The sequence below is a fragment of the Narcine bancroftii genome, chromosome 13 (genome assembly GCF_036971445.1).
Source record: "Narcine bancroftii isolate sNarBan1 chromosome 13, sNarBan1.hap1, whole genome shotgun sequence".
Taxonomy (NCBI): domain Eukaryota; kingdom Metazoa; phylum Chordata; class Chondrichthyes; order Torpediniformes; family Narcinidae; genus Narcine; species Narcine bancroftii.
The window spans coordinates 7957911-7971805 of record NC_091481.1 but is presented as its reverse complement, the minus strand read 5'-3'; the positions used below and the strand labels follow the sequence as shown (position 1 = coordinate 7971805).

Sequence of the window (13895 nt, the reverse complement as noted above, 5' to 3'; positions counted from 1 at the left end):
TTCTGTGGAAATTGAACTCCTGTGACTTGTTCCAAAATAGTTCATAACTCTATCCAAAATGGTCTCAAATTTGGATATGACCAGTCTGTGCCTAGTGTCTCCGATGTGCTCCCATTGTGCCTTCTGTATGTTGGAGAGACTAGACGCAGACTGGAGGATCGCTTCGCTGAGCACCTTCACTCTGTCCGTATCAAATGACCGGAATCTTCCACCGGCCAACCATTTCAGTTCTGCGCCCCACTTCCGCACTGGAGTGTTTGACCATGGCCGCATGCACTATTAAACCAAGACCACTCATAAATTGGAGGAGTGACACCTAATTTTCCGTCTGGGTACTCCCCGACTGGATGGCATGAACAGTCGCAGTACACCAGTTTGAGTCTCGATGGTTCCACAAGACTTCAAGTGGATTAAAGCCTGCGGTACCATCTTGCTGCACCCTGGCCTCACAAAACCCTGCTCATGAGCTGCAAAGGAGAGGTCTTTGCGAGGCAGCCTTCGGTTTTCTTGGCAGCCAGCTACCCTGCATTAGTTCTCGCTTTGTCTCCACCAGCGACCCTCTTGGCAGCAGATTTGAATTCACCTGTGGGCTTTGCTTTGGGCACACTGTGTCCAAATACATCCAGTACGTCCTGTTCTCCGATCAGGATTTCTGAACTCTATTATTACCTTACGGGACCACCAATGTATATGCGGTCAGACATTGCCCAAACAGATGTTATGCAGCGCACAATTGTATTTTTTCTATATAGTCTGTGGGGGAGAAGTACGGAAGAAACCAAAAGCTGACTGCATCACAGGGAAGGGGTGGGGGGGGGGGGGGGTGCGGCCATAAACCTCAGGCAAAGATCTGAGGGAACCACAGTAGATTGAAAAGACTGAGAATGACTGGTCGATACCCAACAGCGTGGTGGGAGCATCAACGCAGGATTGCAGGGTTTAAAGAAGGCAACTCCTCTGTTCTTAGGGGCTGACTTTGCAAACCATGTGCATGGGCTATCAATAGACTTTCAAAAAGTTTAATAACCAAATTAAAGTCAGGACGGACAGGTTGTCAACAATGGTTTAAATGAGCTGCTAATCCTGTTCGATTGGGAGATGCAGTGCCCTCCCATTTTTGCTTTACTCCCTTGGTTTTGGCAGGGTATTCCTTGCCTTGCTCAGACCCATGCCTTTTCACTTGAGTGTGTTTGAAAGCCATCACTCCCCGTGCAACTGTCTCCCTCCAGTGTGTGGGGGAAATCTTTCCGTCAGAAGCTGAGACAAGTTGAGCAACCCATTTGTTGCTCTTTCCCGCACCTTGGCAAGGCTCGACTCAGCCACGAGGTCTTGAGATTGCACAATATACAGTGTGGTGATGAATCATTGCCTGTAATACAATAATTTCATTTTAGTTTCACATTGGGTCGTGGTTACTCACTACGTTGTCAGCTCCCTTCAGGATACTTTGTCAGAGGGCAGAGGCTTATATATTTATGTGCATGAAGCTAGCTTTTAGTTTTGTCTCGTTGGGTGAATACAGAGTTTGGAAGTAATGGTGAAAGCAGTAAAGTTTGTCGTTCAGCCATTTGGGGTAGAGGGGTGGTGAGTCATTCTGGTTTCAGTCGGTAAGAGCAGGACCTCAGAAATCCCAGAGCAGCCAATATCACTGATACCCGAGTGATCAGCACAAATTAAATCCGCTTGATGGAGCACCGGGCAGAACAAGGTAAGCCGCTAGCACTGGACACTAGCACTTTTCCTCTTCGTTTTTGTCAGCTTCTGTATGCCACAGTTTCATTTTTATTTTCTAAAAGGTTTTAAAAGACGTGCCACACAAATGCTCTCTTAGCACCACTGCCTTAGGGTCAGATTTATTTAAATGGCTTATCTTGGAAGCAGAGTACAATCTCCTTGGAACCTTGCTCTGCAAGCCTGTTTGTTGGAACTTTGTGAGCTGCCTTGCTCAGTTTGCGGCTGGCTGTTACTGCTTAAGCTGAGAGGCAGCCTCTGAGGTGGGGACATTGCAGAAGTCGGGCTGACAAGGAAACATTTTATGCAAATTGAATAAATCCTCTTCCTGCCTCTTTCCTGTAAAAATTAACTTGTCACTTTTGGAATGTGGGCTTTGTGGGAGGAGGGAAAATATTATAAACTTCAAATTCCATTTCTATAAACTGGTCAGCGTCGTGTGTGGCTAAGAGGAATGACAAATAATCCTTGTGTCTTTTGATGGGATATTGTTCTTAAAGCTACTAAAATTAAGTCTTTTTTAAAAAAAAAACAAAGATTGGCATGTTTAGTTTGGACTTGAAACTCATTTGATTGTTCAGGAATGTCGGGTTAAGTGTTCGGCTAACCGCATCAGTGGGTAAGGACACAAGTTGTGTTTCAGCTGAAAGCCAAATAATTTGAAATGAGCAGAGATTGGAAGGCAGTTGCAGGAAGCTGGGTGAAATGTCGCAGTGAACTGATAGCGGTGGGTTTCCTTCGATTTTTGGCTCCATTCACGAGAGCAGGGAGTCGTGAACTGAAGGGTAGCATCGCCGTGTGTTAATCAGATGTGGAACTGCACTTAAAACCTTCATCAGGGTTGCGGTGGAGATATTTCGATGGTATTTCCTAGCAATTGCAAGCTAGTTTTTTTTAAAAGTTACAAATAAATGTTAATGCGTATCAGTGAGTTTATTTTAAATTTGCATATTGAAAGATCTGCATGATTTCTTTGCTGAGATCAACTCGTTCCCACATCCAGGTATTTTGGCCATCTGTTGGACACATGGCATCTTTTGTAGCAGGAAAAATGACCAGTATTAAATTTCAAACGTATTGTTGTATGAAAGTCTAAGCTGCAATGGAAATCACTTTCCCTTTTCCAATGGTTGATGGGATCATGGGTTGAGAGAGGGCAAAGGTCCAAGTGTCCCCCGCCTGTTGAGTTTACGGCATTGCTGCTTCGAAATGGGAAGCCACAAGTGGGAGCCTGGCACTGTAGAAGGGAGTGCTGAACCTGGGCCACACCTATTGGCGTTCTAGGGAAACAATCCACCATTTCTGGTGAAAGCTGCACTTCAAAACACCATGCCAGAGTGCTCGGTGGTAAGCATTTGTGAGTCTAGATTTTGTATGTGTTTTCTCTTTAGTAATCCACTTCGAAGGAAGATCAGCCACAACTGTTTAAAAAAAATTGAGTTTTGTAGTTAAGTTGCGATAGCAAAGACATTTGAGGTTGGGGGGGTTGCCTGATTCAAGACTTCAGACCCATTCCGTGCTGAATCCTTCTGCACAATTTGGCTTGGAAATTGTCTCCCACACCCTCAGGGACAAAATTTGTTTGAGAGGGTGTGGGAGCATTGGGATCTGGGAGACTGACCACTTTGTGGCATCTTCGGGTTCCAACTTTGCACACCCCGCTGGGCAATGTGGCTGGAACAGAAGGTGGAGGTGGCTTCTCCCTCTGGGAGGCGGAATCCAGGGTGTGCGGACGCAAGGATACAAAAGGGAGGACAAGGAAATGGCAGCCTGCACCCAGTCGACACCGGATGTTGGACCGCCTCTCCCCGGACAAGGAATTGGTGAATTTAATGCAATAGCCAGAGCTTGTGAATCTGGAACAGGATCTGTAATCTGGGACTAAATCGGTTTGCTATTTTCAATTCCCCCTTGATTAGCCACAGCCCTGCTGAATGGTGGAACACAGTCAGGGACTAAAACTCCTGTTCCTGTTAAAGGCAACTGCATATCATTTCAAAGTAAACCCAGAAGGCATTGTTTACTGCTTTTTGTGCGCACTGTTGGTGCCAGTGTTGAGAAGAATGACGAAGGTATCACTGTACATCCTGCTGCTGACCAAAGGTTGTACTTTAGATGGGGAGCTGATTGCTACGAGTTAAGATAAATGAGCTGCAAGACCCTTGTGCTTTTTTGGACGAGATTCAATTGCTAATTTAGAATGAAAGAAGCTTACTGCTTGAATGCACATGAAGTACCTGGCATTGGGAATGAAAATGAATGAAGAGGGTTGAATAATATTTCTTTTGTCGATTCCAGCTGCTCATCACTGCACTGCAACGCTCTCAGGGACAAGTTCCATGGCCGCTGATGCTTCGTCGATGGAGTCCCCCATTCCCCCTGCCCCTCCCTGTCGTCCCTGTGAGAGGAGCAGATGTAGTAAAGTGAACATGTTGCCAAGGCTTTTCTGCACTTGCTGTGGACCAAGTGCTACTTGAGCCCACTCCTGGGATGCTATTAACGTCCGAGAGCTGGTAGATTTGACTAATTCGGACCCAAGGGGATGATAACGTCATTAACATTAATAGGGTTCGTGTTCCATCAGCCCATTCCACACTGAGATGTTACCCCAGGCTGTGTTCACCTTTGTCAAACTCAGCAATGATGCATTATTGAATTAGAAATTGCTTTGGGCTGGAGTTGGTTCTGTTTTCAGTGGATTTAGGCAATTTGTGCCAAGTGCCCATAAGGTTTCAGCGAGTAACTAAGTATTTAAATGTCATGTTTTCAGATTGTTCCGATAAAAATGATGGTGATTTGGCCCATAGCATCTCTGCTATGGAGCAATCTCATTCTTCCATGTTTCCCTATGATCTATTGTCTCTAGGCATCCCATAATTTCTCTGCCGTTCACCTTCACTGCGTATAATTTAATCTATATTTGGGATGGGGTGTGAGAGGAAGCCAGGGAAGTCCCACTCACCCTTTCAAAGGGAAATTTCTGATGCTGTGCCCAAGCTCTGATTGAACCCTTGGCCTGGAAATGAGGCGTCTTCCTCCTCCTCCCCACCCCTCCCCACGATGCCGCCGCCAAATGAATCCAGTTTTAAATTTTAAGGTTACATGGAGGGTGAAGATCTCTAGAGTTTATTGTTACTGTGAATTGCCTGTATTTGCATAACAGTGATTACCCAGTGATTCAGAGAAGCAAGTTTGAAACGAGTGGGAAGGTGGTGAGGGTCATTTTAAATTTGCTCGTTTAGTTATAACCTGGAATGGAAAACATCTAGTTACAGTGAGAATACCCACGGAGCTATCAGACTGACATTCATGGAAGGAAATCTGCCTGCTTTGCTCTGGCCGGACCTATTGTACTGTGATTGACCTAAAAGGATCCAGTGAAGTGGTCATTCAGTTTGAGTGCTAATTGGGAATGGGCGGTATATTTTGGTCTTACCAGGTCCTTTAATTGGCCTGGAATGCACACCACATGTAAGATTGTACAGGGTGTTGGTGTTCATGCTTTTCTAAGGGTCCAAGACCTTGGAGATGACCCGCTGGGAAACGTGTGAGAATGTAGTTGGGTCACGGTGGGGGGGGGGGGGGGGGGGTGGGAGGGGGGGTGAAACTTCATTGGTGCCATGCGCGAGGAAGGGAGGTCACGCCGTTGACAACCAACAGTGCGGAAATCGCAGACTGCTTTCCCCTTGTTTGGTGACACCGAGGTGGGCATTTGGAAGTGGTGCTCTTGTTGCGAGCAGGGACAGGTGGGGTTTGGAAATTGACTTGATGAAAACTGAGACTTGAGACCACAGGGCCCCAGGAAAAGCAGTGGTGATCAAAACAGAGAGAGGAGACTGAACATTGGTAGTTTCAGTGTACTCATACTGCAAGAGGGCTGCATGGACACGGTTAGTCCATCAATTAACATTAGATACATACTGATTGCATATAATTTTTCTACCCAGTGCTGCCCCTATCTAGGGTAGTGTCACTTTTTATTTATTTGTCAGTCTCCACACTCCACTTAATTGTAACTTGAGTTTCAAGATTGATTGCACATTGTTGCCGAAAATGTGTGGGCGTACGTTAGCTTTCGCGTAACGTGTAACGTTAGCATTCAAAGTCAGTGATGTGAAATTATTTTTTTAACAAATTTAAGAAGTTACTGCTTCTAAAGTAGTGGGTAATTGTCAGCATGCATCCTCGGGTTTCACATGCTGACGATGTACTTCGCAATTTGCAGTTGTTGGTGGAACCAGTTTTTGTAAAAATGCATCTTTCTTGCTCACTTAATTTCTGGGTCAAGGTATTGTGGAAACATAATGTGAGTGGCAGGTTTGTTTCTGTCTTAACTTGACTAGGAGATGGTTAGGATTAGGGTTGGTGTAGTGGTTAGCGCAACGCCTTTACAACGCCAGCTATTAGGACCGGGGTTTGAATTCCACGCTGTCTGCCTGTATGTTCTCCCTGTATCCGCGTCGATTTTCTCCAGGGACCCCGGTTTCCTCCCACCATTCAAAACATACTGGGGGTGTAGGTTAATGGGGTGTAAATTGGGCAGCACGGACTCGTGGGCCGAAATGGCCTGTTACCGTGGTGAATGTTTAAATTAAAAAATTAAATCTACCAGTATAAGCTTTTAGTTTTTCTCAGAAAATCCACAAACCTGTTGTGTTAGTTTTGATTTCTGTGTTTAGCGGTGAGCATTGCTGGATACAGCGTGTGATCACTTGCCTGCCTTGCACTCTCCCCTCTCTTTCAAGACTCTGAAAACTGAACCCTTAACCTAGGAGTCCCCAAAGCGGTTGATAAATTCCAGGGGATCGTTAACACCGGGAAAGGGGGGGGTCAATTAAAATAGTGCCTTTGGGAGTGTCGGCTAACCTCTCGCAAGAGAGGAGCTTGGTGGCCACTATGTTGTATTTGGCTTTAGCCTATCCACTAGTTGAGAGGGAATGTGAGGACAGAAAGAGGTACGAGGTACCTCCAGCATCACTGCCATCACCCCCTATCCAGCGCCATTCCCCCAGTCCAGCATTGCCACCAACGTGCACCCCCCCTCCTCCTGTCCAGCGTGCCCCCCTCCTCATCCAGCCCCATGCCCAGGGGTCAATGAGGGACCACGAAGGGGTCGATGGTCTTAAAACATTTGGGGACCCTTGCCTTAACCCATCCAAGTAAAACCAGGGACCACTCAGCAGGTCAGGCAGTACCTGCTTGAAGAAACCCAGAGTTGACATTTTAGGTCAAAGATCTTCTGTCAAAACTAAGAAAGATTTCAGATTTATTGTCAGACTACATACATGACTTCACATACCACTCTAAGGTTCTTTTTCCTGCAGGCGAGGCAGAATCACCACTTATTAGTCGTGTAAAAAAAAACTGCACAATGTACACATGTAAACAAATTAAGAAATGTGGTAAACAAACTGACTATAATGCAAAAATAAAATTAAAAAAATCAATTGAGTGTAAAGTAAAAGTCGTTAAATGAGTCCCTGATTGAGTTTGTTGTTGAGGCGATTGATGGTGGAGGGTGAGCAGCTGTTCCTGAACCTGGTCGTGCGAGTCTTGTGGCATCTGTGCCTCTTTCCTAATGGCAGCTGCGAGAACTGAGCAAGTGCCAGGTGGCATGGATCTTTGATGACTGCTGCTGCTCTCCGACGGCACCATTTCCCTGTCGATGGTGGGGAGGGTTTTGCCTGTCATGTCCTGGCCTGTGTCCACTACCTTTTCGAGGGCTTTGTGCTCGGGGCTGTTAATGTCCCCATCCTGATGAAGCCAGTCAGAGGGGTTTGTGGGGGCAAAGAGAAATCTCAAGGTGGAATCAAATGGTCTAATGTGGTGGTTAGAAGTGGATTGAGGAAGAAAGGACTTGGACCTGAAGTACCAGCTCTTTCTCTTGCCACAGGTGCTGTTTGGCCTGAGTGATTCAAGCATACTTCAAAACCCAGAAGTCTGCAAACGTTGTGATTGTTATCAAAACACAAATGCTGAAGGAATTCAACTGGTCTTGCCGCGTCCATAGGAGGTAAAAATGTATTACCCATGTTTTGGGCCTGAGCCATTCCTCAAAGTGTCCTTGAAGAAGGGCTCAGGCCTGAAATGTCAGTAATAGATCAATAGTCCCTTTTCCACTGGCACCTTGTCTCAGTGGGGAAAGGGTCTAGTGGAAAAAGAAAACAATCTTCACATTAGCATCAAATCACGCTGGGGATCGACGGTCTCTACCCCTACTTGTATCCCCAGCGTCATCTGATGCCAACATGATGATTAAACCAGTGGAAAAAGGACAACTTCATTCCATTCCATTTGAAGGTGGACTCTCCGATTCCCTGTGTTCAGTGGAAAAGCAATCATTGTCCCGGTTAAAGGTGGCCCAGTGGAAACCGCACAAATGGCTTCCTGTCCCGGGACACTGCACAGCCAATAAACTGGGATGCCCGTGGAGAAAGGGCTTTTTACCTCCTATGGACGCTGTGAGACCGGCTGAGTTCCTCCAGTATTTTCAGGGCATCTGCACTGTTTTGGGTTCTTAAACTGCCATCAATCCTGATAGTTCCTCATATGTCACCTGGTACTATGAATTAGCAAAGGATTTTTAACATGCAAAGAGTGGGATAGAAATGCAAATTGTTCGTCCTTTTTATCGGCAGTTCAAAAAATACGAACTATGCATTAACCTGACGAGCACTGGCAGTTGTGATCCCCAGTGAAAAAAGTGCAAACAAATCTGTATCCAATAAATTGAGATGTAATGCTATTGCTGTGTCCAGTTAGACTACACTGCATACATTGGTGACTGCAGGTCGACAACACCTCCTCTTAAATCTTGAAGTCAGCGGAAAAATGCGAAACGGGCTTGTAATTTTGTATTGTGCACAAGCCCACTGCCTTCAGACCCATTGGCTCTCCTGCTGCACTGCTACCTGCCACTTTTTGTCAGAAGTGCGGATGACTCAGCAGATTACCCCAATCTCAATACAGCAATAAACAATAAAGGGGATGGCGCTGGTCGAATGTGAGCAAGGCTTGACAAATATTGACCTAATAGAACAGTGATGCCAGCGCTAAAGTCGGCATGTTTAGTTATTTATTGTTGGGTGCAAGGGCTCTTTTATGTTGAGCTGCCTTCATTTGGCTTGTTTGATTGAGTGAAATGCAGGGCGTTTGCTAAGCAAATGTCATGGAAATTCACGATTAGTTTTGTGATTAGCTGAATGTTTTGAGTCACTTGGCCTGCCCGTTGCTGAACTAGTGCACATCTGACGCTCTGGCACCCAGAACCCTGGAAGGTGCTCCTTGCATGTAAACCAGATATAGTTTATCACAGTCAATTTAATTGACAAAGGATTTTTTTTTAAAAAGAACAGCCCCTGGTAGTGGCTATTTTCTCTGATTTTTAGGTTCCATTCCGTGGTTCTGAGCACGATTACATCCCAAACGCTGTACAATCAAGGTTCTATGTTCCTTTTATTGTCACGAAACATGTAGCGTACATGATGTACTTCAACTTGTGTATGCTGTAAGGCAAACGAAGAGTTACTGTGAGCCTTGCCCGACGCCCCTAACAATACGAGAAAGAGAAGCAAAAGGAAATCCCTGCTGAGTCATTGAGTGCCTGTGGATTCTCCTCCAGGGCTCCCACAGCCATGCACACTCCAATTCAAACCATCGGCCACCCGAGCTCCGGATCCAAACCTCCGACACGATCAGGAAGCCTTCAGCGCCCGAGGCCCTTCGGGAACCCTTCTTTCATTCGACCATCTCTGTCAGCTTCCCTTGATGAGCCCTCTCCAGTTTCTCAGTATAAACTTGATTGCTCACCTTTGGCAGCTTTTGGATAAAGTCTCATTAAAAGTTGGTTTGCTGAAATTGTGTTTGAAAATTGTGTTTGTCCCTGGAGCAGAGATACCAATTTGAAATTTCTCTAGTGATAATCAAAGTATTTGCCCATGCATCAAAGGTTCTGAGGCTCTGTGCATGAAATGTGGCATCACGTTTCTGTACGGACGTCTTCCTTGCAAATAATTATCAACAATATTGAGGACTAAAAAATACTTAATGTTACTATCTTCAAGTGGGATTTGTTTTCTTGATAAACAATGCTTGTTAGATTGTCAGTATTTGAAGGGAATTAATTGAAATTTCTGCACATGGAAGGTATCAACATTCTCAAGGAATTGTGAACTTAATATTTCCACACAACCTGGAAAGGCAGGATGTTTCTCAGAGTTTGAAGTTTTCTGAATTCTTTTCCTCTCCAGCAGGTCCAGGAGAGGGGCCTGTGACAGATTAAATGCGAGGTCAGTTCTTCGTAAAATTTGACTATTTAGTATTCTCCAACAGTTGCAAACTTTGTGTTCTCCTCTTGAACAAGTCCAGTCATCGTAAGCCAAGGAAGAACTTGCATTTGGCAATCTTCACAGAGCATGCGCACTACAAAGGAGTTAACTGATGTCATGGTAACTGCAATTGGCATTTCATTAACATGTAGCTATACTTGACTCCCACCTCATACTGCCTGGCCCAGGAAACTGAGCTGTACTCTTACAACACAGCATTTCGGTGTTTTTTAAATATTAAATATTTTCTCATCCTTGTATCTTCTGAGATGCACTTGATTTGAACCCTTGTCTCCATTTGACAGCATGGCCTGAAACGTGGAACTGCCTAATCTCACTGGAAAGACATTCAAACCCAGCCACCAGCGTTGTGCTAGCCTCTCTGGCTCTCTTAATTTAATCTGCATCACTTTGAAATGGACACTTAAATATATGTTTGCTGGTAATAACCTGAACTGTTTTCAGCCATTGAGCCTGTGTTGTCCCTCTCATCGATCCATCCGACCACGCCATAGACCATAGCATTGGGTCAATCAGCGTATTGAGTTAACATAACATAACAATTTACAGCACGGAAACAGGCCATTAGGCCCTTCTAGTCCGCACCGAACCAAACACCCCTCTCTAGTCCCACCTCCCTGCACAATGTCCATAACCCTCCATCTTCTTCTCATCCAACAATATTCACTCATGAAAAACGTGCATGAATAACGCCGCTCTTATCGCTAGCAGTGAATTTGACAGATTCTCTGAGTTATTTCCTGATGATGCAACTCTCTCTTGCATGCACATTGACTTCCTCAATTTTTCTGCCAATCGCCTACACTTGAGCTAGTTTACAAAAGGTCTTCCCCCCCCCCGCCCCTTAATCTCCCTGTTAGAATTTGGGAGGAAGCGTGAGCACCCACAGAAGAATTGTCCCAATAATTGGCAAAACATGCAGACGCTCTCCAGGATCACACCTGAGTGGCAGGTGATATTGCTTGAAACCTTTGGAATATTTACCCTTGCATTGTTATAATGAGGAACATTTTTTCCTGCTACTGATACTCAACTGATTGCAACCAAGTGCTTCGTCATGTGAACGTCATTCTGGCCTCCCGATCTCAAACAAAATACATAAAATCTCTGTTAACCGGAATTTAAGCAACCGGCAAAAAAAAAGATGAAAACAAATTTTAAAAATTCAAATAAATAATAATAAAATAATAGGTTAAAAAAAATACACGTTTAAAATTGTAAAAGTAAATGTTCTCTGAAGTAACATGTTACCATTTGGTGAAGATGGGAGCAAATATTTAGTCAGTGGAGGGTCTTGGTTGGGCTTTGCTGGTTGAATAAAGTTGGATGAAACAGCAATGGCGTCGCCCTGGATGAAGAGATGGTTGATGCCGCTCGCCGTTGGGGCAACTCTCTTAAAGCATCTCCTTATTCCCGCTTAGTAAGAGTCATTCTGGTCAGAGGCTTTATCTGTAAACTTGGAGGAGGGGGGATTAATTATCTATGATGTTATTGTTCATCTTTTGAGCAGCTCCGTGGAGGGGGAGGAACCTGAAGATGTAGCAAAGGTTAAATGTTTTCAAAAAATGTGACTGAAAATAAAGTAAAATGCTTTAAGGTTTAAATTTTTGTCCAAGTGAAGTTTGTTCAGTGTAAGTACAGTCTTGTAATTTTGTCTCTTAAGCTCTTTACTCTTAATGCAGGTGTCTTGGGCATTGTAAGTCTCAAGCAACCAGAAAATACACTTATCTGCCATCTACCAATCCTCATTGGTGCCAGATACCAGGGGTTTTACTATAGTACTTTGTGGATCTTTAAAATGTATAAATTAAAATTAAAATGTATTTGCAACATGATAGAAGGTAATTCTAGCCTCAGGCTGTCAGAGTCTGTCTGCCTGGATTTTCAGGCAGATGTAAAAGATGACTGTTTGAAGTTCTATTCCCTTGGATACTGCTGATTCTTCAAACCTGTATCTTTTTTAAAGAACCAGTTAGCTTTTCTTAGTGCTTTGTGGTAATCTTAACTGAAATTGGCTGCCGTCGTTTGTTCACCAGACCAAGTTGCCATCTTTGAAAGTAAATCATTGTAATGTACCGAAAGACTCGTGAAAGGTTGTAAGATACCATGTAAATGAATTTTTTTTTTTCCTCTTAACTGTGAGCTTTCCACATACTAGGTAACTGTGGACTATAAATTTAGTCAGCACGGTTAGAGACCCTTCTGGCCCACGAGCCCGTGCCGCCCAAGCACCCCAATTAACCTGCAACCCCTCTACATTTAGAGCGGCCGGAGGAAACCCATGCAGACTCGGGGAGAATGTTCAAACTCCTTACAGACAAGTGCGGGATTCAAGCCCAGTTTGCTGACGCTGTAATAGTGTGCGCTTTGCGTGCTGCCCTCCTTTGGGATTTGTAGTGAGTTGTGACACTCAGATACAATAATGTTCTTCCTTTCAGACGGCCAAGCAGAAAGAACTCTATCTGCAACAAATGGACAACTACTCCGAATCTAGAGCAGTGGAGCACTTATATCACCAAATTCTCCCACTGTATTCTCCTCCTCCTAAGGAGGTTTGGGTTCGTTTTTAATTGTTTATGGGGCAGCAGGTTGAGTCTGGTTTTCATAGACTGTTATTGGCAAATGCCAGCTGTTTATTCCCCTCCCAGGTCTCAAACTTTCAATTTCCTGTTTTGAAGAACTTGAAATAAAGTTGACTTGTAGATTGGGAATGAAAAGACCACGCACTGTTTGGAACAATATAGAAATTAAACAATTTAATCTGTGTCTCTTTCGCACACAACTATAATTAGTATCAGCAGGGGCCATAACCATGAGTGTTCTACATTTGAAGTTCTAAAACTGAATGAGTTGGTAGAGAAAATCCCCTGCACATCTCAAAGCACCCGTTGTTCAAAAGAGAGTGTTGTTTTGCAGCTTGTGATTCATTTGTGTATTCCAGTTTGACGTTTATTGTAAAAAAAACATGAATCAGTGTTGTAATGTGTTTCCTAGAACTGAGAGGCACAACCTTTTCAGTACAGGATGTGCCTTAGATTCCAAATTAGTTGCCATTATAATAGTGAAAGAGAGATGAATCAGGCCTCCAGACTGCATCAGACAAATGTAGTATTATATTTCCCTCTTGTTTCACTGTGCGTCAACCAGACGACTCACTGCACTTGAGCTCCTTAGCAAAGAGAGCAAACGTAAAACTACAGAGCTACTTTTTAAACATGGTTGTGGTAAATTCAATTAATCTAGTCTCTGTACTGGAACATGTCTGAGGGCATAAGAAATAGGAGCAGGAGTTGGCCATCTGGCCCGTCGAGCCTGCTCCGCCATTCATTGAGATCATGGCTGATCTGATGATCAGCTCGTCGTCACCTCCCTGCCTTTTCCCCATCTCCCTTAATTCCTCTACCATGTAAAAATCTACCATTTCGTGAGGAACGCGTTTCCTCCATTTTGCTCCCTTGCGTCCATTTGTGGTGGAGTTTCACAGAAATAAGCTTGCCACCCAAACTTGTTTCCAAGAACTGCAGCGGTGGAACGTGCAGCCAAACTCCATCCAAGCTTCCTGTAAATCAATCAAGCTGGCTTCTTCAGCGCACGTTGAGGAATGGGATCTCGATTCAGAATGATGGTTCCCCGGAGAAGCTGCTGGTCGACTCTCCTGCTACTGTTGTGGGTACACCATCACTACTTTGGGATCTATCCGCTGGTAGACAATTGTTCTTTAGCCTTCTGGTACAAGTAGTTTTTCGGTTTTGGTTTGACCATGTCCTGAATGAGAATCATGCAGGTAGTTTGCTGGCATGAACAAAGTTCCAACCA

General features: G+C 44.4%; 1 protein-coding gene across 8 annotated transcripts in view; it reads left to right on the top strand.

Moving 5' to 3' along the window:
• Positions 1 to 13895, top strand: part of LOC138748415 (uncharacterized) — a 213260-nt gene that overhangs the window by 169417 nt on the left and 29948 nt on the right. The window contains exon 5 of one of the 8 annotated variants that reach the window (XR_011348009.1): positions 9120 to 9136. The exons of 6 other annotated variants lie outside the window; for them this stretch is intronic. The gene's annotated coding sequence lies outside the window, so the exon portion shown is untranslated. Of the gene's footprint in view, positions 1 to 4029; positions 5297 to 9119; positions 9137 to 13895 lie in introns of those variants that run through there. One more of the 8 variants, XR_011348007.1, reaches the window with a different exon arrangement.